Source organism: Delphinapterus leucas, chromosome 9 (genome assembly GCF_059928025.1).
Source record: "Delphinapterus leucas isolate spDelLeu-1000000601 "Yukka" chromosome 9, BTC_Dleu_Yukka2, whole genome shotgun sequence".
Classification (NCBI taxonomy): Eukaryota; Metazoa; Chordata; class Mammalia; order Artiodactyla; family Monodontidae; genus Delphinapterus; species Delphinapterus leucas.
The window spans coordinates 4,791,022-4,813,581 of record NC_143137.1 but is presented as its reverse complement, the minus strand read 5'-3'; the positions used below and the strand labels follow the sequence as shown (position 1 = coordinate 4,813,581).

The window sequence follows — 22,560 nt, the reverse complement described above, 5'->3', positions numbered from 1 at the left end:
GTTCCGCCTGCCTGTTAGGAGGGGAGTCGAGTTTCCCACGTTTGACTCTCAGTAGAGGCCTTGGCTGGCGGGTGGGTGTGGCTTTGAGAGCTGCTTTGGAAGCTCAGCCTCAGATCTGTTCCTCTGGCCTCACAATGAGTCTGTGAGTCTCCTGATGCTTGTAGTAAATCCTTTTCTGCTTCTGTTTTTTTTTCTGCTTGAATCAGCCAGGGCAGATTCCGTTTTGTGTTTGGTTTTGGTAATTGAAACCCTGACCCTTACAGTACCGGTACCAGGAGTGGTGGGAGGCACCAGGCTTTTGGGAAAACGGGGCCCAAGGTTTGTTGTCTGATCTGAGTGGGTCTGAGGACAGGGAGAAGGCATTTAGTGTTCAGGGTGGAGCTCCAGCACAGCATCAGTGGCAAAACTGTTACTTCCATGAGGACTTTGTGGTTGACTGGAAGGACATGTCCATTGAAGGCAAGGCTTTGGGGGAATGAATGGCCACAGCCTTGGAACAATCTACAGTAACGAGATGGCCAAACCCTGCAGCGTTGTATGGGTGCTTTTAAATACACTGGGGACAAAAAAGAAACAGACTATAAACTCAAAGTCTTAAATTTTGGCTTAAGGCATTTTCAAAGAACCAGGGAATGTCTCACAGTTCTGAGTGTGAGCTCCGATAACCGCAACTGGAGCTGCCAGGTCTCTGCAGCCTCTGCTCCTGTCCTATCATTAACGACCTACAATGGGCCAAGTGCTGTTACCACGTGAGCGTCAGGACTCCGATCAGGAGAGACTAGCATCCTGTACTTGAACAGGGCCATGTGGGGAATGTGGGTGACTCAGAGTCTGCTGAACCCCTAGCTCACTGAGCACCCTTTCCCAGAAGAGGCTCCCCTCTCCTCTGCCTGGGAGAGCCTGTAATGGACTCAAAAGAGATGCAAAAGGAAGCTAGTTCCCTTCAGGCTAACCCTTCATTCCCCTTATTGCCTCTAAACTGGTAAGTACACTCAGACCCAGCCTGTCCCTAGTTGAGCTGCTTTTTCTTACTTGCAACCCGAGTCCTAAACCAAGGAGCTGCCACTTTAGGCTCCTGCTGTAACGTTGGTTCTTCTGTCAAATCAAAGCACAACAAAACAACACCTCACAGCTTTAAGCTGCATCTTTCCCTGGCCCTCCAGTTCAGGTTAGCGTCGCTGGTCGAGGGTGGGGCAGAACATTTGGCTATAGCACAAGAAACAAACCAACCGAAAAACGCATAAATGGGTACGAGGGTATTAATATGGTGTCTTGCCCAGGGATCCCCTCAGGCAACCTCATTTGCCTGTCTATTTCCCTTTGCATCTTCAACTACACTCGGGAATCCATCAGTTCCTTCCTAGACAAAAACTCAGTGTCTCCTCCTTGTCGCTTGTGGCACAGTCGCCCGCAAACACCTCGGAGGGATTTAGTTTTCCTCCCAGGAGCAAGTACACGTGTCCCTGAGCAGTTTCCAGATTTGCTTGTGGAGACTTTAGGGAAGATAAACATGACGTTTTGATACAAACATGAGGTCCTGGGAGTTGTGATCATAAGAGTGACTGTGAACATTTCTTCTGGGTCTGGAAGGAGCGATGGAGGCTGGGGCTCTTGCCAAGCTTGTGGGACTGGCTCAGAGACCCAGCAGCTCTGCATGGGAGCCCAAGAGTAGATCTGCTTTTGAAGACATCTTTAAAGATGTTTCTTGGTCTGTGGTGTGCATCTGAACGTTCACATAAATTATTGCTTGAGTGCTGTCTAAAATGGAAAAAAGGGACTTCCCTGGTGGTCCAGGGGTTAAGACTTTGCCTTCCAATGCAGGGGGTGTGGGTTTGATCCCTGGTTGGGAAGCTAAGATCCCACATGCTTCCTGGCAGAAAAAAAAAAAACAACAAACAGAAGCAATATTTTAACAAATTCAATAAAGACTTAAAAACAAATGGTCCACATAAAAAAAAATTTTTTTTTAAAGGAAAAAAACTTGGAAATAACCTAAATGTCTCCAATAGGAAATAGGCTACATTTATTATGGTGCATTTAGAGAAGGCTACCCTAGGTGTTAGGCAGACGGTAGAAACCTGGAGGACCATCAAAAGCAACATAGCTAGGGCTTCCCTGGTGGTGCAGTGGTTGAGAGTCCGCCTGCCGATGCAGGGGACGCGGGTTCGTGACCCGGTCCGGGAAGATCCCACATGCCGCAGAGCGGCTGGGCCCGTGAGCCATGGCCGCTGAGCCTGCGCGTCCGGAGCCTGTGCTCCGCAACGGGAGAGGCCACAACAGTGAGAGGCCCGCATATCGCAAAAAAAAAAAAAAAAAGCAAAATAGCTAAAAAACATCACTTTAAATGGTTGCATAATATCTGATTATATGAATATATTTTAACTTATTTATCCAATTTTTATCTTTAAATAATGTTTTTAAAATTATATTTGCTATTATAAATAATAACTTGATCATTTTTATATATGATTTTCTATAATTAAAGAAATTTTTTGGAGATAGTCTGAGAAGGGGAATTTCCAGATCAAAGGATATGGATTTTAAGAATCTAAAAATGGATTTCCAAACTGCTGTTCACATTTGTACTGACTTTCCCTTCTACTATAGTGCTTAAAAATTTAATTTCACTCTCCCCAATACTGATTATTATCTTTAATTGACTAAAAATGATGTTCCATATTATTTTGACTTGCATTTCTGGATAACCAGTTAGGCTGATCATTTTTAATGATTTTTTAAGTGATTTGTGTACTTTCTGAGAATTGTCTGTTTACACACTAGGCTCATTTTTCTATTGAGTTTTAGTGTTTTTCCTATTAATTTATAAAGACTCTTAATCAAGGTAATTTGTGCTACTGCACACGGCCTAACCCGCCCACTGGCCTTTAGAAACCAGCTGGTTCAGTCACAGCAAGAGCCTACCTACAGCCTTATCCCCGGAAGCATTATGGTAATCCCAAAGTAAAGACCTGATAGTGTGTGCGTGCACAGAGACCTCAAGCAAAGACTATGTACAGCAAGAATGTGTTTTTCAAACAGTGGGAATAATAAATTACAATTCACTTAAAATGTGCTCTGCTTATATGGCTTGATATGTTAAACCTAAAGGAATAAATATCATAAATTTATTTTTTATGCAGTGATGTAACAAATCCATTTTATTTAGACCCTGGAATTGTAAGTAATTTATAGTCTTTGAAAAACTAATACAGCCCCAAAGCCACTATATCTATAATTTTTTCAGATTTGACATCAGCAGGATATTTGAGGGATGTTTATTTGTGATAAACTACCAAAAAGTAAGGCAAGTAAGAGCCTGGCCTGCCTATAATGAGTGATCACTTTCTCCATAAAGAGTAGGATATCTGAGTCTCAGGAGCCACTCCAAGGCCTGGGACAGCACATGTGAATTACAGATGAAGGTGCTGGCCTCCGTGGAAGATCTTGATTTCTAAGAGGTTGCTTTTAGAAACAAAAAACAAAAAACAAAAAGTGGCCTTGTTTAGGCAATGATTTGAAGGATCTGAAGCTGATCTTTAAAAGAGGCCAGAGGATAAACCACCAAGTCAGACTGGAGTAATGGCACCTCCTTTTTCTGCTCAGCTCTCGGGAAGTTCTAAGCATTGGTTGGGGCAGTTCTCCAGTCTTTTCCACGTTTACCTGAGTCAGCTTGCTTTTTTTTCCTTTTTTAAAAACATATTTATTTATTTAGGCTGCGCTGGGTCTTACTTGTGGCACGTAGGATCTTCATGGCAGCGTGAGGACTTCTTAGTTGTGGCATGCATGTGGGATCTAGTTCCCTGACCAGGGATTAAACCTGGGCACCCTGCACTGAGAATGTGGAGTCTTACCCACTGGAAAACCAGGGAAGTCCCTGAGTGAGCTTGCTTTTGCTGGCTGTGAACCTAACAGAAGATGCATAATACTTCCCGCTTCCTTTTCTTTTTTCTATTTTTGCTATAATTGATGAGCCAAGATTTATAATTATTAATATATAACCAAAGTCTATAGTTAAGTTTTAACTAAAGTCCGTAGTTCACATCAGGTTCAGTCCGTAGTTTACATTAGGTTCACTCTTTGTGATGTGCATTCTATGAGTTTGGACAAACGTATAATGACACGTATCCACCATTGCAGTATCATACAGAATAGTTTCACTGCCCTAAAAATCCCCTTTGTTCTGTGTATTCATCCTTCCCTCTCTCTTCCCAAATCCCTGGCAACTACTGATCTTTTAATGGCCACCAGAGTTTTGCCTCTTCCAGAATGTCTGTTCTGCTGAAATGTCATCTCCTCAGAGATGCCTTCCCTAACCACCTTACCTAAAACAGCAATTTCATCATCACCTATCATCTCTCTCTTCTTTACTGTTCCTCATAGCACTTGTTACCATCTGACCTTGTATTATATACCTATTTGTTTATGTATTTGCTATTATCTGTTTACTGCCCACCCCACCTTCATCTGTTCACTGTTGTACTTAAATTCAGTATTAGTTGAATGAATGAATTTTATTTTTGGCTGCGTTGGGCCTTCGTTCCTGTGTGCAGGCTTTCTCTAGTTGCAGCGAGCGGGGGCTGCTCTTCGTTGCGGTTTGCGGGCTTCTCATTGCGGTGGCTTCTCTTGTTGCGGAGCACGTGCTCTAGGCGCGTAGGCTTCAGTAGTTGTGGCACGTGGGCTCAGTAGTTGTGGCTCATGGGCTCTAGAGCTCAGGCTCAGTACTTGTGGAGCACAAGCTTAGTTGCTCCATGGCATGTGGGATCTTCCTGGACTAGAAATTGAACCTATGTCCCCTGCATTGGCAGGTGGATCCTTAACCACTGCGCCACCGAGGAAGTCCGAATTTTTTTTTTTTTTTTTGCTGTACGCGGGCCTCTCACCGTTGTGGCCTCTCACATTGCGGAGCACAGGCTCTGGACGCGCAGGCCCAGCGGCCATGGCTCACGGGCCCAGCCACTCCACGGCATGCAGGATCCTCCCGGACCGGGGCACAAACCCGTGTCCCCTGCATTAGCAGGTGGACTCTCAACCACTGTGCCACCAGGGAAGCCCCCACATTTTTTTTTTTAATTTCTATTTACTCTATTTTTTTTGGCTGTGTTGGGTCTTCCTTGCCGCGGGCTGGCTTTCTCTAGTTGTGGTAAGCAGGAGTTACTCTTCACTGAGGTGTGCAGGCTTCTCGTGGTGGCTTCTCTTGTTGTGGAGCACGGGCTCTAGGCACGCGGGCCTCAGTTGCTGCAGCACGTGGGCTCAGTAGTTGTGGTGCATGGGCTCAGTTGTTGCGGCACATGGGCTCAGCAGTTGTGGCTTGAGGGCTCTAGAGCGCAGGCTCAGTAGTTGTGGCACACAGGCTTAGTTGCTCCACAGCTTGTGGGATCTTCCCAGGCTAGGGGTCGAACCTGTGTCCCCTGCATTGGCAGGCGGATTCTTAACCACTGCACCACCAGGGTAGTCCCAAATGAATGAATTTTTGAAACTACTTATGCTTTCCACTTTTAAGTTTGAGTGAATAGAGACTGTGTCAGCAATGGAGGAAGCTAAGTGATAAGACAGATGACAAGAGGATTCCATTTCTAAGAACAGCAGCCAAATATAGAACATCACGGGCAATGTGCGGGAAGAGGCATTAAGAAAGGCAGCAGAGTTCAAATAAGTGGGCAGCAAGAGAATCAAAAGGAGGAAGTCAATTTGGAGAACCTTAAAATTAGGAACTTTGTTTTAGATGATGTCAGACAAGTGATGTGGATTTAGATAATTTAGGTAGTTTTGTTAATGCTACTGCCATTGTAGTCATCATTTTGCTTAAGAGAATTTGTTAAGTACTTATTGGTATACAGTGTTTTTCTCTTTCACTACAAATACAAGCTAAACCAATATAGCCAGTAGAATAACAAAATGAAGTAGAATTACTAAACTGAGGGGGCAAGGGAATAAAGAAAATTAGATCAATGCAGCAAAAGGCGGGGGGGAAAATGCAAAACTATAAAAAGCAAGATAAATAGAAAACATGAAGATATTAAAAATTAGGTCAGCCACGTCAAGGATCGTTAAAAATTTTTAAATTTTACAGGACATATACTGAAATAGAAAACATGAAGATATTAAAAATCAGACCAGTCATATCAAGGATCATTAAAAATTTAAATAGGCTAAGTAAAAAATTAAATAGACTAAATTCTATTAAGATACAAAAAATCCTAGATTGCATTTTTAAAAGTTACATGCTTTTTATAAGAAGCACATCCAAAATAAAATTCCACAAGAGGGCTGAAAATACAGAGATGGAGAGACAAGGAAAAACAAAGGAAGCAGGACTTGCAAAAGCATTAGTGGGGCTAAAAATAGATATATTAATAAAAGATATTCATTAAGAAGATACAACTATAATGATTCTTTATGAACTGAGCAACATAGCTTTAAACTCATAAAGCAAAAACTGCTAGAAATATTAAAATTTGACAAGGCAATGACAAATAGAGACATTAAATATTTAAAAAAAATTAAAAGATCAAGTAAATAAGGAAAAGAAATCTATTGCAACTTTGTATCAATACATTTGAAAATACAGATATGCTTGTTTCAAAATTTTTAGGAAAACATGAATAAACTAATAAGTATAAAAAAAATGGAAAATGTGGTCACAGATTTATCTCCCCAAAATACTCCAAGTCAGTTTCATGTTATAATGGGTAAACTGTATCAAATCTTCCAAAGAGTTATTTATAGATAGTATAATTTTTTTTTTGTTATTCAACTGTTCCAGATAGTAGCAAAAAAAACAAAAAACAAACAGAAAGAATTTTAATTCATTCTACAAGGCTAGCATAACCTTGATCAAAAATTTGGCCATGGACTTCCCTGATGGCGCAGTGGTTAAGAATCCGCCTGCCAATGCAGGGGACATGGGTTCGAGCCCTGGTCTGGGAAGATCCCACGTGCCGCGGAGCAACTAAGCCCGTGCGCCACAGCTACTGAGCCTGTGCTCTAGAGCCTATGAGCCACATCTACTGAAGCCTGCATGCCTAGAGCCCATGCTCAGCAACAAGAGAAACTACTGCAACGAGAAGCTCACGCACCACAACGAAAAGTAGCCCCCGCTCGCCGCAACTAGAGAAAGCCTGCACACAGCAACAAAGACCCAATAAAGTAAAAAATTAATTAATTTAAAAAGAATTTGGCCAAAGATACAAAAAGGAAAAATATAGATGCAAAAGTGCCAAATAAAATATTAGGAAATCAAATCCAGCAATCAATTAAAAGATTAGTATCATATGATTTCACTTACATGTGGAATCTAAAAAGATAAAATAAAACAAATGAACAAAACAGAACAGAAACAGAATCACAGATACCGAGAACAAGCTAGTGGATGCCAGAGAGGAGTGGAGTGGAGGGATGGGCAAAATAGGGGCTGCAACATACAGAATAGGAAAGGACGTTGTCAGTAATACTGTAGCAACTTTAAGTGGTGACAGATAGTAACTAGTTTATCGTGGTGATCACTTTGTAATGTATATAAATGTTGAATCACTATATTGTACACTTGAAATTAATACAACATTGTATGTCAATTTTACTTCAATGAAAAATAAAAATAAAAAAGATTAGTATGCAGGGAGACATAAAATTGTGAAATCTACTACCAATGTAATTCACTGTATTATTAAAGAAAAGCAGAAGAACAGAAGTGTTTCAATAGCTGCAACAACCAGTCCTGAAAAACACTTAGTAACCTAGAAATAGAAAAAGTTTCTTCACTTTGATAAAGAAGTAAACACAAATGCCATACTTAAAGGTGAAAAGATGGGGCCAGGAACAAGACAGAAATGCTGTATCATAACTACTGCCACTGTTTCACTGCAGGACACAACCAATGTGGTAAAACAAGGAGAGGGGAGGAAATTTACAGAAGGGAGTGGCCTCCTTATCATTATTGACAGACGACATGATTGGCCACTTACAAAACCTACGAAAATCCACTGAAAACTAAGACTTTCAGATAAAAAGAGCACAGTAGGATAACCAATTATAAGTGAAACACAAACATTAATAGCCATGACAATAATAACATAAATTAGAAAATTTAATGGAAAAGAATTCTATTCACTAGCAAAAACAAAACAAAAACAAAACACACAAAAAACACCAAGTATTTAGGAATAAGCATAACAGTAAATAGGTTACTTATGTTCCTGTAAAGGAACGCTCTTAAACTTACTCAAGAACATGAAGAATACCTGAAAAAATGGAGATTTATTTTGGTGTCTAGACAGGAAGACTCATTATTATGAAGATCCTAATTCTTTCCAAATAGTTCCATAAATTCAATGCAATTTTAAATAAAATCCAAATGAATTTTTAATTGTGTCTTTATAAGCTGATTCTAAAGTTTATTTGGAATAGCAGAGAGTGGGAGAACAGCCAAATACATTTTCAAAAAGAAGAACGATGGCAGGGGAGACTTGCCCTCCTAAGTATAATAATTTACCATAAAACTACGACAATTAAAACTGGCGTAGAAAGAAATAAAGAATCAAGCAGAATAAATTAGAAACAAGTCAGTTCATAGTAGGAACTTAGCACCAGATAAAGATTAAATTTCAAATTAGTGGTGAAAAGAAGAAGTTTTTTCCCTCCTCTTTTTATTTTTATTTTTTAAAATTTATATTTATTTACTTATTTGGCTGCGCCGGGTCTTAGCCGTGGCACACGGGATCTTTAGTTGCGGCATGCAGAATCTTTTTAGTAGCGGCATGCAAACTCTTAGCTGTTGCATGGGGCATCTAGTTCCCTGACCAGGGATTGAACCCAGACCCCCTGCATTGGGAGCTCAGAGTCTTAGCCACTGGACCACTAGGGAAGTCCCTCCCTCCTCTTTTTAAAAAATTGAGGTATAAGTGACATATAACATTATATTAGGTTCATGAAGTAAAGATTTAAACATTAAAAAGAAAATTACAAAAATACCAGAAGGAAGTTCAGGAGGATGTTTTTGTAATTTGGGGGTACAGGGGAGGCTAGCTCCTGCATGACACCACCCACAAACCATAAAGAAAAGATTTTTAGATTTGGACAGAAAAGAATTTAAGCTTCTGTTCAGTGGGAGATACCATAAATAACATTAAAAGATGACTATCTAGGGGCTTCCCCGGTGGTCCAGTGGTTAAGAATCTGCCTTCCAATGCAGTGCACGCGGGTTCGATCCCTGGTCGGGGAACTAAGATCCCACATGCCGCGGGGCAACCAAGCCTGCGTGCTCTAGAGCCCGCCCGTGCGCTGCAACGAAGACCCAATGCAGCCACATGAATAAATATTTTAGAATAAATAAATAAATAAAAGATGACCATCTAGGAAAAGCAAATAATGATTAAAAAAATAATAAGAGCCAACATTAATACAGGGGTTTTTATATGCCAGGAAGTATTAAGCATTTTACATGAATTATCTAATTACAATCGATGGGTATGATTATGATTATGATGATTCCATTTTACAGGTGGGAAAACTGAGGCTTAGAAAGGTCACATATATACTGAAAGGGTTGATATAGGTAATAGGTTGAGTTGTTCAGGACCCCCATTCTTTGGTCCCATCATTCCTCAGACATTTGAATCAAGTCGGCTAATTAGAGTCTTTTAAGCTTTGGAGCTACAGAAAAACATACCTCAGCTGTGGGTTTTGAAGTTTCCTGTTGCCATCAATGTTTTTGGCTACATAAGGAAAACCTAACTCCAGAAGGAGCAAACCAAGACAAACAGAAATAAGAAGTGAAAGGTAAATGCAGACAAGTTTCGACGTAATTGCTTGGGTCCCTGGATGCACTTGTGCCAGAGTTTAGAGCTACTCCTGGACTCCCAACTGTGAGACTCCATGAATTCCCTCTTTTCTTAAGCTAATTGGGTTGTCTGTCCTTAGCATACAATATCCACATTACATAAAGACTCCACCTACTAATTAAGCTGGAAAAAAAATCCACAGTACAATGGATGAAGCATGTGATTAGAAACTCAATGAAGAAATAGCAATGGGGGTTAATTCTGGAGCTCCTATCTAGGGGGTCCAAGCCTCTCTGGGGTGGAGGAGTGGGTACTATTTTTACCTGCTCCTCCTGAGGTCACCCCACTGCTAAGACCCACACAGGACATCCATAGTTAGTGTCCAGTGACTATCTGGGTATACAGATGGTTTATCTTGGGGTCATCTTATTTGGCTCTACGAAATAATCTTCCTTAAATATGGAGTTAGAAAACATGAGAAATCGTTAATGGTATGCTGTTTCTGAAATATCAAGGAACTGAGCAAAGATTTCCCCCAGTGGCTTCTGTCAGCACCGTGGAGGTGTGGGGCTGGAGTGTGCTTCAGGGCGGGTGGAGGTCATTAACTGGCACCTTCCCGCAAAGTCTGACTGCCCTCCCAAGTGGCTTGCTGCGGAGCAGGTAATGAAGCCGACAGCTCCTCAAGGCACAGTTTTTCTTCCTTAATGCATGGCTTCTTTGGAACAGAATCAATTACAGAGTTTTATTTTATTCCATCTTTATAAAATGGCTGTGGAATGATGCTTCTTTCGTGTTGGAGGGAAAAAAAAAAAAGGTCCCTGGATGAGAGATTGATGTAGAGCAGAGAAAAGAATGTTACCACGGAATCAGCGGCACAGATTGGGACCTGTGACAATTCACAGTTCACTGCAAAAGTTTACTGAAAACCTACTCTGTGCTCAGCATTATGGAAGATTCCAAAATGAGTAGAAAACATTCTTGCTTTCAGAAAGCTTTCAATCTAGTTTGGGAGAGAAGGTAGGGGACAGGGAAGCAATGGCGGCCATCTCTGATTCACTGATAGTGGGGTTAGATGAAGAAGGAGCCGAGTGGGGAGGGGATTGACAGTTTGTCCTGGAACTAGAGATACCAAAAGCTTATTTTAGACACTTGTTCCTTGGGGACAGGGAGGAGGAAGTTTAAGATGAGTACAGATGTATAAACATCTGCTGGAGACTAATACAAACCTGAATTTAATACAGGTTCATTCTGTTGCTTTAAACATAGTGCGTTGGACTACAAGCAACGAGAATCCATTAGCAAGGAACACCCATCATGCCCAGTTTACTAAGAGGAACCAGGGCTCCTTGGAAAACTGTTACTCCAGGCATAGGGCAGGAAAATTTCAAAGGCTAATAAAGACAAGTCAAAAGGTTACAGAATAAATTTGAAAAGCACCACTGATTAAATCTGGGATAATTTTAGCATTAAAAAAGCTAGGACTACATTGGATTGAAACACATCATACATATAAAAATCCATGAGTTCATAATAATACTCAAAAAATTTTTTCATAGTTACATTATGAGGTGGCTTCGGGAATCAATGTGATATAAAGGAAAGGAGTCAGGGACTTCCCTGGTGGTCCAGCAGTTAAGACTCCGCGCTCCCAATGCAGGGAGCCTCGGTTCGATTCCTGATCAGGGAACTAGATCCCGAGTGCTGCAACTAAGAGCCCGCATGCCACAACTAAAGATCCCACTCACGACAATGGAGATCCCGCATTCTGCGACTAAGACCCGGCACAGCCGAATAAATAAATATTTAAAAAAAAAAAAAAAAAGGAAAGGAATCAAGTATTTATCTTGCCTTTACAAACACGAGGGGGAAATTCTTTTCTACAAGGATCATGGCTAATACATGCCAAAGGAATGAAAACATTAGAATGCTACCACTTAGTAACCCCTTATGAAACAATCATTCTAGGCAATGATTATAAATGTCTGCTAAAACTATCAGGTAAAGTTAATGGGGGAACTTTGTAACGGATGCATCAGATTGACAACATTTGAACCCACTGATCAATTTTAACATCACTGAAACTGGACAGTTAGACATTTGTGCCTCCTGAGTAAGGAGCAAAAGAAAGTTCATAGCACCACTCACAAAATATTCTTGGAAAAAAACCCAAACCTAATTCTCATGAAGCTTCTAGATTTTCCTGTGGATTTACAGAAAATATGGGGAACACATAAAAGAACACCTTGAGGGTACAATCTGCCAAACGTAGAGCATGAAACTCTCTCCAGCAAATGGTCGCCTCAGTCACAACTACCTTGACTAGATCCTTGATTCACACAAACCCAAACGCAGTTTTGACGCGCTGTGGAAATAGGAGCCTGCCTAGATACTGGGTGATATTAAGGAATTATTAGCTATTTTGTTGAGGGTAGTAATAGTTTTGTGGTTACACTTAAATATATATATTTATATTAGAATCATACACTAAAGCACTTATAAGTGAAATGAAGTCTGAGAGTTGCTTTAAAATACTCCGGTAAAAAAGAAAAAAAAAACAAAACAAACAGAGGTGGGGAATAGATTAAAAAGAATGGCAGTATGTAGAGAATTGTTTGATGGATGTATGGGCTTATTATACTATTCCACTTCCGTGAATTTTTGAGAATTTCCATGATAGAGCTTTTTTTTTTTAAAATCCTGTTTCAGTTCCTCTATGAATTTCTGCTATAGAGCAGGGTTATATAGTTCACTCCTTATCCTAAAGTATCTTTGGAGATAAAGTAATCCAAGCTTCTCAGCACAGTTTTCCAAAATAAAGATAAGGCATTGATCCCAACACATGCCACACACAGCAGGAATTTTGCTAGGTCAAGCATCTTTGTGGAGCCCGGGACACTGGGGGTTAACAGCCCGTGCCCCGCAGCTGCGCGCTGAGCAGCCCCACAGCTGCCAGCAATTAGGCTAGCTGGCAGTCCCCTTAGGAAACTCCTGCTGCCTGATTAGGACTAATTGCTAGGCGGCATCTAAGTCCCCGATGGATAGAAATGGAAATCCATTAGGGAAAGGCCCGGCAGGGAGAGACTGCCTTCTGGTGAGTACACATGTACAAGGAGATGCAGGCGTATACACTGGGACTTACTGAGCGCTCCAAATGCACCCCACCCTGCCAGCGCTACTGGGAAACTACACTGTGAAACACTCTCATGGTTTTCTTTTGACCCCAAAAGAGAGTCTTCTTTTCACAGGGAAGTCCCACTATGTGCTCTTAACTTGTTATTTACCTCTAATATAATCTAGAACAACTTTTTAAAGCACTTGAGTATTCATTTGCTTTAAAATCAGATTCATTACAAATGATCCATTTATTAAAGAAAGTCAGACATCAACAACTCGTTGAATTCGCTGTGCGTATATGAAAGTAATAATTAACTGCATTTCTGTTAAAATAGTCTAAGATTCAGATTTTCCCAAAGTAGTACTGTATTGCTGTTCAATTTACATTTGAGATGATTTCTAATGCCATAACCACATTATAAAGAGATCTTTAAAGTTCCTAGAGGGGGGGCTTCCCTGGTGGCGCAGTGGTTAAGAATCCACCTGCCAATGCAGGGGACACAGGTTCGAGCCCTGGTCTGGGAAGATTCCACACGCCGCGGAGCAACTAAGCCTGTGCGCCACAGCTACTGAGCCTGCGAGCCACAACTACTGAGCCCGACCGCCACAACTACTTTAGCCCGCGTGCCTACAGCCTGTGCTCTGCAACAAGAGAAGCCACCCAATGAGAAGCCCACGCACCGCAAGGAAGAGTAGCCCCTGCTCGCCACAACTAGAGAAAGCCCGCGCACAGCAACAAACACCCAACGCAGCCAAAAATAAAAATAAATAAATAAATAAATTTATTTTTAAAAAAAGTTCCTAAAGGGCCTTTTTTTTTTTTTTAAAGATGAAGTGCTGCAGAAGGGCACAGAAAGAGCCCAGGGGAAATGACCTGGATTATACATTACAGTTATGTCTCTAAGGTTACTGGTTATCAAAACTTTTCTCGTTTAGAAGACTGGTAGGAGGGAATTCTTACCATTGCTATGTGTTGCTGAATCGGCATGAGGTCATGCAGGAACCTGAAAGTGAAAGATAAATTTCAGTGACTGGGCTCAGGAAGCCATCAAGAGAATAGAACTTGTCAGTGACTGGCAAATTTACTTTTTTTTAAGTATTACTTTTTTTTTCAGAGTGTTTTCATAAAATAGCCCAATTATAGAGTAAGGAGACTGGTTTTATAAACTGCAAAGGAAAACAAATCTCATTGTTTTATGCTTAGAACTCATACTTAGTCATTTGACCCAAAGGAAGACAAGTATCTGATTATATGGGCCAGTAAAGCTGGAAGAAGGGAAGGAAAGTGATTTGTCCAAGACAACACAATTTACTAATAGCAGAGCTGGTCCTAGAATCTGATTCTCTCAGTTTCTACTCCACTGCTTATCCTTTGCTATTCTTTTGCTATTTTTTCCTAAACTTGTCTCTTTATTCTTTATTTCCTTTGTTTTCCATTCCCTATTTATCCTTTATCTCAGCTGGATGCTTTTGATTTCTCCCCTCTACTTTTTCTTTCTTTTCAATTATGTATATTTCTGTAATCCAGAAATTGTTGATCTACCTGGAAATCTGGGTATGAGACGGTGTTGACAAAGACATCAGCAGATGTATCAGGTGTTACAGACTTTGCTACCTCAAAACTGCAGGACAGTTTTACTCTTTAGTAACTAAAATCCCATTTTAGTAACTAGAATATCATTCAAACTCGATATATTTGATTATGTTGAAGTTTTGTGCAATTAACAAGGAAGAACTCAAATAAAAATCTAGATCCTAAAAGGTCTTGATCTTAAACTTTCACATTCTATTTCTACCAAACTTTAAGGGAAGTCCTCGTGCTTCAGGAGCTCTGGAAATCTCAGTTTGAAGTGGACAACTCTGAAATCCAGCTGGTATTTAAATTGCCTCCTTCTTAGGAGTACTTCACCTAGTAGAGCAGGACTTGCTGGCTACTTGTTATTCTGCTTTGATTCCATTGTCCTTATTTGAACTCTTGTCATTCTAAGAATCCCAAAATCTTCCTTAAAGCCCTGGTTTCGTCTCACAGTGAATAGGACTCTAGACTTAAAAACATCCAACCCAGTGTATGAGGTTAAGTCATAGCAGTAGACTCAGGAATTAAAGGGAAACAAAGGATTAGAAGAATCGCACTAGATTCCATATATATGTGTTAGCATATGGTATTTGTTTTTGTCTTTCTGACTTACTTCACTCTGTATGACAGACTCTAGGTCCATCCACCTCACTACAAATAACTCAATTTTGTTTCTTTTTATGGCTGAGTAATATTCCATTGTATATATGTGCCACATCTTCTTTATCCATTCATCCGATGATGGACACTTAGGTTGCTTCCATGTCCTGGCTATTGTAAATAGAGCTGCAATGAACATTTTGGTACATGAATCTTTTTGAATTATGGTTTTCTCAGGGTATATGCCCAGTAATGGGATTGCTGGGTCATATGGTAGTTCTATTTTTAGTTTTTTAAGGAACCTCCATACTGTTCTAAGAAAAAAAAAAAAAAGGTCATGAAGAACCTAGGGGTAAGACGGTAATAAAGACACAGACCTACTAGAGAATGGACTTGAGGATATGGGGAGGGGGAAGGGTAAGCTGTGACAAAGCGAGAGAGAGGCATGGACATATATACACTACCAAACGTAAAATAGATAGCTAGTGGGAAGCAGCTGCATAGCACAGGGAGATCAGCTCGGTGCTTTGTGACCGCCTGGAGGGGCGGGATAGGGAGGGTGGGAGGGAGGGAGACGCAAGAGGGAAGAGATATGGGAACATATGTATATGTATAACTGATTCACTTTGTTATAAAACAGAAACTAACACACCATTGTAAAGCAATTATACTGCAATAAAGATGTTAAAAAAAAAAAAAAAAAGAATCACACTAAAGTAACAAAGCAGAGAACTTGGGACCAAGCCCTGAGTGCTCTCAGATGAACACAAAGAGGATCTGACTCCATCCTAGAAAAGCCAACTTCAACATCAAAAAACGGAAATCCTGGCAAAACACTCATTCTTCACATTTGAGTAAAGCGGAATACCGTTTAAAAATTAAGTAATATCTTTCCACTGTTTAAACATTCTCATGTGGTGTACTTTTATTTTCTTTTTTAACAGCTTTATAGAAATATCATTCACTCATTTAAAGTATACAATTCAATGGGCTTTAGTGTATTCACAGGGTTGTGCAACCATCATCACAATCAATTTTTCATTTTCATCAACCCCAAAGGGAAATTTCACACCCACTAGTAGTCACTTTCCATTTTCCCCCCACCTCCCACCCCTAGTCAATCACTAATCTTTTTTGTTGTTGTTGTTTGGTCACGCCGCGTGGTTTGCGGGATCTTAGTTCCCCAACCAGGGATGAAACCCGGGCCCTGGCAGTGAAAGCACGGAGTCCTAACCACTGGACCGCCAGGGAATTCCCCGGTCAATCACTAGTCTCTTTCCTATCTTTCTAGATTTGCCCATTCTGGATATTTTATGTAAATGAAATTATACAATATGTGGCCTTTTGTGACTGGCTCTTTTCACTTAACATAATGTTTTCAAGGTTCCTCCAGTTTATAGTATGTATCAGTGCTATGTAGGAAAAGTTCATTCCTTTTCATTGTCAATTAATATTACATTACGTGGATATACCACATTTTATTTATCCATTCATCAGCTGATGGACATTTGGGTTGTTTCCATTTTTTGGCTATTATGAATAATGCTGCCATAAACATCTGTGTACAGGTTTTTGTGTGGACGTATGTTTTTATTTCTCTCAGGTATATTCTTAGGATTAGAATTGCTGCATCCTATGGTAACTCTACATTTAACCTTTTGAAGAACTGCCAGAGTGTTTCCACAGCAGACGCAACATTCTACATTGCCACCTGCAATGTAGGTGGGTTCCATTTTCTCCACTACACTTGTGATTATCTACTTTTTTTTTTTTTTTTTTTGCGGTACGCGGGCCTCGCACTGCTGTGGCCTCTCCCGTTGCGGAGCACAGGCTCCGGACGCGCAGGCTCAGCGGCCATGGCTCACGGGCCCAGCCGCTCCACGGCATGTGGGATCTTCCTGGACCGGGGCACGAACCCGCGTCCCCTGCATCGGCAGGCGGACTCTCAACCACTGCGCCACCAGGGAAGCCCCTGTGATTATCTACTTTTTGACGGGATGTGAAGTGCCATCTCACTGCGGTTTGACTGGCGTTTCCCTGACGGATAATGACACTGAGCACGTTTTCATGAGGTTATTAGCTATTTTTTGGAGAAAGGTCTATTCAGATCCTTTGCCCATTTTAATTTATTTTTATTTTTATTTTCCAATTTGAAAGCAGTCACTGTTTATTAACTGACCAGATTACAAAAATAATCATGGCAGATACCTTAGTTCATCCTTCTAATAAGCCTGTTGATCTGGTCTTCCCTGTTGCCAGCATCTCCACCTTCTACCAAATGGGCGGTCTTTTTCTTCATTCTGCTTCGTGGAGAAGACAATTTAAAGGACCACAGCAAGTTGTCTGCTTCTTTGAAATGTTTTCCAATGGTATAGATCTCATGAATCAGATCTTTCCTGCAGATGGTGCCATACTTGCCAAGAGATGGAGCCACCAAGGTGTCATCTATCAGGGCACTTCGCTTCTGTTGAGTTTGCCATAACCATGCTTGTAGGTCAGTTCACTTACTGACTTCAGGTTTGGGTGCCCCCCCGCAATGTACGGCTCCACAATTCTCAGCATGTTCATTAACATTCTGAGAATTCATAACGATGCCATTGAGCTTCACAAAGGTGCCACTGAAGATCTGATGGAGGCTAAGAAGCTGCAACACTTTTCGAACCTTTGGGCTCACACCGTTGACACCTCTGATCCTGATGACAAATGCCAACTTGGGTTCTGCAGGTACATAGAAGTTGCCGGCTTTTCTTGCCATCCTAGCCATTTGAATTTCTGTTCTGTACATCCGCCTGTATTCCTTGTAATAGTGATTAGCTTCTTCATAGATAAGCTTCCTCCTTGCCTTTCGAAGCATCTTTTGGGCAAACTTCTTTCTCAGGCACTTGATCTTAAGCTCTGCAAAATTCTTTTGCTTTTCCTTAAGGGTTTCTGGCACAGCAGGAACCTTCTTCTTCTTCTCTTCTGCACCCTCCATGGTTCCAGCTGGGAAAGAGCTGCCCATTTTTAAATTGGGTTATTCATGTTTTTTAAATTATTGAGTTATAAGAATTTTTTATACAGTCTGGATACAGGTCCTTCAGATACAGGATTTGCAAATATTTCTCCCATTTGGTGGGTTGTCCTTACGTTTTCTTGATGGTGTCTGTTAAAGCATAAAAAGTCTTAATTTTGATGAAGTCCAATTTATGTTTTTCTTTTGTTACTTGTGCTTTTGGTGTCATATCTAAAAATTATTGCCTAATCCAAGGTCATGAAGGTATTTTCAGGTTTGTTTTCTTTTGAGTCTTATGGTTTTAACTCTTACAATTAGGTTTATGATCCTTAAAGTTAATTTCTGTATATGGTGTGAGGAAGGAGTCTACTTTCATTCTCTTGCCGGTAGCAGTCCAGTTGTCCTAGCACCATATGTTGAAAGACGATTCTTTCTCCATTGAATTATCTTGGCACCCTGTCAGAATTCATTTGACCAAAAAGGTGAAGTACTGGCTTCTCAATTATATCTCATTGTTCTATATGTCTAATTCTAAAAATTCGTTTGTTGATTTGCAGTATTAATTCCAAAGGTTTGACATGGTGGGAAAGTAAGAAATTTCTCAGGATGGTGGAGTTGGAAGGTAATATTGCTTGGTGGCCAAGCTAAGATTTGTGAAGAATCAAACCAGTGTCCTGTTCTTTGCTCTACATCAAAGTAAACTGTTGACAGGCAATGTTTTTACACAGGGTAATGGTTTCTTGGGCGGAGACTGAATAAGCTATTATGTTGTATTTCTGTAGATATTTGGGTAGGCCTCATGTGGTTAGGAAGATTTTTTGGGTAAGGTTATGTGTGCCTCAGAACCAAGGAAACATGGAACAGCTGGGCCTCAGGAAGTCAAGTAGTCGTGACAGGGCTGTTCGTTGTACAAACTGCAGTTGGAAGGCCTTTTCTTTTTTTTTGGCCGCACCGCACAGTTTGTGGGATCTTAGTTCCCCAACCAGGGATCGAACCTGGGCCCTTGGCAGTGGAAGCGCAGAGTCCTAACCATTGGACCGCTGGGGAAGTCCCTCTGGTCTCCCTTTTGATTGGTTTCCTTTTCATTACCTCGAAGCTTCTCAGTTTTTCTTCTTTTTCCTTTAACAACCCCAATTTTGGACTTAAATGAATGATAAGTAAATTTCTGTCATGTTTGGATAGTTATACTTTTGTTTTTATTGAGGTATAAGTGACATATGACATTAGTTTCAGGTATACAACATAACGGTTTGATATTTGTATATACTGTGAGATGATCACCACAGTAAGTCTCGTTAATATCTGTCAACATAAACAGCTAAAAAAAATTTTTCTGTGATGAGAATTTGAGCTTTACTCTCTTAGCGATTTTCCAATCTCTAATGCAGTATTATCAACTACAGTCCCCACACAGCACATTGCCTCCTGTGACTTATTTATTTGGTACCTGGGTCTATGCCTTTCAACCCCCATTACCTGTTCTGTCCGGCCCCCATTTCCATTTCTGGCAACCACCCATCTGTCCTCTGTTTCTTTGAGCTTGTTTGTGTGTGTGTGTTTTGTTTAGATTCCACATATAAGTGAGATCATAAAACATTTGTCTTTCTCTGTTTGACTTACTTCATTTAGCTTAATGCCCTCAGACTCCATCCGTGTTGTCACAAATAGCAAGATTTCATTATTTTTTTATGACTGAATAATATTTACATCACATGCTCTTTATCCATTCATCCATCAGTGGGAACTTAGATGTTTCCATATCTTGGCTATTATAAATAATGCTGCAATGAACATGAGGGTGCATGTATCTTTTTGAGTTAGTGTTTTCAGTTTCTTTCGATAAATACTAAAAGTGGAATTGCTGGGTCATATGGTAGTTCTAGTTTCAGTTTTTAGAGGAACTTCCATACTGTTTTCCATAGTGGCTGCACCAATTTACGTTCCCACCAACAGTGTATAAGGATTACCCCAGTACCTGTTATTTCTTGTCTTTTTGATGATAGCCATTCTAACAGGTGTGAGGTGATATTTTATTTTAGTTTTGATTTGCATTTCCCTGATGATTAGTGATGTTGGATGTTGAGCACATTTTCATGTACCTGTTGGCCACCTGTATGGCCATCTTTGGAAAAATGTCTACTTAGATCTTCTGTCCATTTTTTAATCAGATTGTTTGGAGCTTTTGTTTGTTTTTTGCTATTGAGTTGTACGAATTCTTTATACATTTTGGATATTAACATCTTATCAGATATATGACTTGCAAATATTTTCTCCCATTCAGCAGCCTGCCTTTTCATTTTGTTGAAGGTTTCCTTTCCTGTGCAGAAGCTCTTTAGTTTGAGGTAGTCCCACTTGTTTATTTTTGCTTTTATTGCCTTTGCTTTTGGTGTCAGATTAAAAAAATCATCACCAAGACTGATGTCAAGGAGCTGACTGCTTATGCTTTCTTCTAGGAATTCTATGGTCTCAGGTCTTACATTCAGATCCTTAATCTATTTTGAGTTAATTTTTGTGTATGGTAATTTTTGTATATGGTATAAGATACTGGTCCAGTTTCATTCTTTTGCATGTAGCTGGTCAGTTTTCCCAACACCATTTATTGAAGAGACTGTCCCTTACCGATTGTACATTCTTGACTTCTTTGTTGTAAGTTGATTGACCATATATGTGTGGGCTTATTTCTGGGCTCTCTATTCTGTTCCCTTGTTCTATGTGTCTGTTTTTATGCTAACCATACTGTTTTGATTACTATAGATTTGTAATATAGTTTCAAATCAGAGAGCATGATGCCTCCAGTGTTGTTCTTCTTTCTCATGATTGCTTTGGCTATTTGGGGTCTTTTGTGGTTCCATACAATTTTAAGGATTGTTCTATTTCTGTGAAAAATGCCATTGGAATTTTAATTGGGATTGCATTGAATCTGTAGATTGCTTTGTGTAGTATGTTTTTGGTGTACAGGTCTTTCACCTCCTTGGTTAAATTTATGCCTAGATATTTTATTCTTTTTGATGCAATTTTATTTTATTTTTTAAAATTAATTAATTTATTTTTGGCTGTGTTGGGTCTTCGTTTCTGTGCGAGGGCTTTCTCTAGTTGCGGCAAGCGGGGGCCACTCTTCATTGCGGTGTGCGGGACTCTCACTATCGCAGCCTCTCTTGCTGCGGAGCACAGGCTCCAGACGTGCAGGCTCAGTAGTTGTGGCTCACGGGCCTAGTTGCTCTGCGGCATGTGGGATCTTCCCAGACCAGGGCTTAAACCCGTATCCCCTGCATTGGCAGGCAGATTCTCAACCACTGTGCCACCAGGGAAGCCCTGATGCAATTTTAAATGGGATTATTTTCTTACTTTCTCTTTCTGATAGTTTGTTGTCAGTGTATAGAAGATTTTTGTATCTTGATTTTGTATCCTGCAACTTTACTGAATTTATTAGTTCTAACAGGTTTTTTTGGTGGAATCTTTAGGGTTTTCTATATATAATATCATGTCATTTGCAAATAGTGACAGTTTTACTTCTTCCTTTTTGATACGGATTGCTTTTTATTTCCTTTTCTTGACCAGTTGCTCTGGCTAGGACTTCTAGCACTATGTCAAATAAAAGTGCCAAGAGTGGGTATCTTCTTGTTCCTGAAAGCTTTTCACCATTCAATTTGATGTTAGCTGTGGGCTTGTCATATATGTTCTTTATTACACTGAGTAATGGTCCCTCTATACCCACTTTGTTGAGTTTTTTTTTAAATTAATTTATTTATTTTTGGCTGCACTGGGTCTTCGTTGCTGCACGTGGGCTTTCTCTAGCTGCGGCGAGCGGGGGCTACTCTTTGTTGCGGTGTGCAGGCTTCTCATTGCAGTGGCTTCTTTTGTTGTGGAGCACAGGCTTTAGGCGCGTGGGCTTCAGTAGTTGTGGTGCGCGGGCTCTAGAGCACAGGCTCAGTAGTTGTGGCACACAGGCTTAGTTGCTCTGCAGCATGTGGGACCTTTCCGGACCAGGGCTTGAGCCCGTGTCCCCTGCATTAGCAGGCGGATTCTTAACCACTGTGCCACCATGGAAATCCCTGTTGAGAGTTTTTATCATGAATTGGATATTGAATTTTGCCAAATGGTTTTTCTGCATCTGTTGAGATGATCATATGATTTTTATCCCATTTTATTTATTTATTTATTTTTAAAGATTTGTTTTGATGTGGACCATTTTTAAACTCTTTATTCAATTTGTTACAATATTGCTTTTGCTTTATGTTTTGGTTTTTGGCCACGAGACATGTGGGATCGTAGCTCCTTGACCAGGGATCGAACCCACACCCCCTGCATTGGAAGGCAAAGTCTCAACCGCTGGACTGCCAGGGAAGTCCCTATCCTCCATTTTATTAATGTGGTGTATCACATTGATTGACTTGAGGATGTTGAACCATCCTTGCACCCCTGGAATAAATCCCACTGGATCATGGTGTATGATCCTTTTAATGCATTGTTGAATTCAGTTTTCTAATTTTTGTTGAGGATTT

General features: G+C 40.4%; 1 pseudogene; it reads right to left on the bottom strand.

Annotated features, from left to right (window-relative positions):
* Window positions 1-16,833: 16,833 nt before the first annotated feature.
* On the bottom strand, window positions 16,834-22,555 carry LOC149748335 (large ribosomal subunit protein uL30 pseudogene; annotated as a pseudogene).
* Window positions 22,556-22,560: the final 5 nt, after the last annotated feature.